This window comes from Heterodontus francisci, chromosome 43 (genome assembly GCF_036365525.1).
Source record: "Heterodontus francisci isolate sHetFra1 chromosome 43, sHetFra1.hap1, whole genome shotgun sequence".
Classification (NCBI taxonomy): Eukaryota; Metazoa; Chordata; class Chondrichthyes; order Heterodontiformes; family Heterodontidae; genus Heterodontus; species Heterodontus francisci.
The window spans coordinates 11,315,092-11,318,288 of NC_090413.1; positions in this window are offsets into that span (position 1 = coordinate 11,315,092).

Below are 3,197 nucleotides of genomic sequence, written 5' to 3' on the forward strand. Positions count from 1 at the left end.
TGTGAATCAGCAAGACCAGCAGGACAACAAACAGTGTGAATCAGTGAGACCAACTGGACAATAAACAGTGTGAATCAGTGAGACCAGTGGGACCATAAACAGTGTGAATCAGGGAGACCAGCGGGAGTATAAACAGTGTGAATCAGTGAGACCAGCGGGACTATAAACAGAACGAATCAGTGAGTCCAGAGGGGCTATAAACTGCGTGCATCATTGGGACCAGTCAGACACGCTGTTGCCTGTAAACAGTCAGAGCCCGTATTCGGAAGGAGACAAAATAGGTTGGACTTCACGGGGAAGCTGGTAAGTGATTGGCTGGTGAGTATTCCAGCCTGGGGACTGTGTCTTAGCCATTGGCAGACTAAAACGCGAAAATAATTAACTGTTAATAATTAGGAACAATTGAGTAGCTGGTGAGTTTTATCTTTTTCTGAGTGTTACCACCTGGTGAGAAAGAGGTCTAGGGTATCCTTTTGGCCTTCACTTGGTCCTACTGTAACAGGGCTTAATTTTAAACACGAATGGCCTGTGTCTGTGCTGTAAATACTTTGTAATCTCTCCCTTTTTGCTGGAGGACCCATTAACTGCTGCTGTCTTCCACCAACCCTAACCTCCGCTTGACTCTCACTCTGTGGAAACTGCAAGCAAGACCTGGGTGTCCCTCTGAGTACTTCATAGTGTTAGACCAGAAGTAGTGGGTTTCTCACTATTAAGTAATGACTGAGGACAGGGGTGGATCTAAATATTTTTAGTCGTGAAACAGAGATAATTACTTCAATTTTAATTTTATTCAACTGCACCTTGTATTTTTGATGGGTTCCTTCAGGGCTTGAAGGAGCTATCTCAGTTCTCCAAGAATAAAAAAAAACCACACCTCCTATTCGCTTTTCATCTGGGTGGGTGTGATTTTAAACTATTTTCAGGAAGGTCTAGTGGATCTGAGTGATTCCATGTGTGTTTAAACACAGCGGAATGTCACTTATCCAAGAACCACTTAGCTGGTTTAACTAGGTTTTGGCAATGATCCAGGTTGACTGGGTTTTGCTAGGCTGAGAGGACGGACAAGGGACTAGCTTCCAGTCTCAGCTGCTCATACTCTATGGTTAGTCAGTTGGTAAAGGTGAGCAAGCCACTGCAATTGGCCCCCTCGATTACTCCCAATTTCCCCGAAGGGACGGGATTGGCCTACAAATTACCTCCCACAACAGTACAACTAAAACTGGTAACCCACCAGCTGGACAATCTGGGCACCTTGTGACTAAATTCCAGAAATCCATTTCCTGCTTGGCCCGTCAAGTCCTCAAATAAAATGTCTAAAGATCTGTTCTGATGAAGGATACACAGCCGCGACGGCATAATTTGCCTTTTTCCTCTTTACAAATGCAGACTATCCAATTGGATAAGATGAAGATAAATTACTTGGCTCTGCTTTTCTAGTCAAAAATATTTTCTTGTTAGACTTGTTCTAATACTGCTTTAAGGAACATAAGAAATTGGAACAGGAGTGGACCACATGGCCCCTCGAGCCTGCTCTACTGTTCAATACGATAGTGGCTCATCTGCCTCAACTCCACTTTCCTGCCTGCTCCCCATATCCCTTGATTCCCTGAAAGATCAAAAATCTTATCCATCACAGCCTTGAATATACTAAGCATTGGCGTATCCACAACCCTCTGGGGCAGAGAACTGCAAAAATTCATAACCCTTTGGGTGAAGAAGTTTCTCCTCATATCATTCCGTGTTCTAGATTGCCCAGTCAGGGAAAGCAATATCTCAGTCTTTACCCTGTTAAGCTCTTTCAGAATCTTGTCTGTTTCAGTGAGATTGCCTCTCATTTTTAACTCCAGAGAGTATAGGCCCAATTTACTCAGCCTGTCATCATAGGACAACCCTCTCATGCCAGTAATCAATCTAGTGAACCTTTGCTGTACCGCCTCCAAGATAAGTATATCCTTCCTTAGATATGGTGACCAAGACTGCGCACAGTACTCCAGGTGTGGTCTTACCAAAGATCTACACAATTGTAGCAAGACTTCCTTTTCTTGTACTCCAATCCCCCTTGCAATAAAGGCCAACATACCATTTGCCTTCCAAATTGCTTGCTGTATCTGCATGCTAATTTTCTATGTTCTTTCATCAGAACCTATCTTTCATCATCCATTCTAATGAAAGGTCACAGACCTGAAACATTAACTCTGATTCTCTCCCCACAGATGCTGCTGAGTATTTCTAGCACTTTGTTTTAATTTCAGACTTCCAGCATCTGCAGTTTTTTGCTTTTATGCTAATTTTCTATGTTCCTTGCACATAAACCGAGGTCTCCCTGAGCATCAACATTTAAAAGTTTCACACCATTCAACAGATATGCTGTTTTTCTATTCTTACTACCAGAGTGAATGACCTCACACTTCCCCACATTATACCATCTATCACCTTGTTGCCCATGCATTTAATCTGTCTTTATCTCTTGAGCTTTTTTGTGTCTTTCTCGCAGTTTACATTCCCACCGAGCTGTGGATCATAAGAAAACTTGGATATATTACTCTCAGTCTCTTTTCCCAGGTTGAAATAGGAGCAGAAGTAAAGCTAAACGACCCCTCAAGCCTGTTCCACCATTCAGTAAGTCCGTGGCCGTTCTACCTCCACTCCGCTTTCCCATAAGAACATGAATAACATAATTGGCCGCAATGAGATATACAAGGGGCATAATCTCTTTGTGGGGAAATAAGTCAGCTCCTCCCCCTTCCATTGACTCGACCAATTTCAGGGAGTCATTGTGGGTGGGGGGGACGGGGGGTGGGTGGTGTAAATCTGACCGCTTACCATAGTCGCAGGATTTGTTATATTCTAAGGTCTTCTGTGAAATGTGCCTGGTAATCTCAATCCAACCAATGTACAAACTGCCCTCTAATTAGTACTAAATTGCCAACCTCAGTCCCAGAAGTTACAAGATGGCTGGTGTAGGAAATGGTAGAGCTCCAAACCTGTGCCCCAAGGGCATTCTGCTTAAGTTGAGGCTAGGAAGAAAAGATTTGCACTTATAGGGACAAGGTAGAGGGCACTTTACTCCATATCTGACAATTGTGTTATCTGACCTGGAAGTGCTTGATGCTTGGATTCTAATTGGCAAGGGCTTGGTTCCTCGGCACTAACATCCTTCATTTTGTTGAGCACCAGTGGCGCAGTGGTTAGCACCG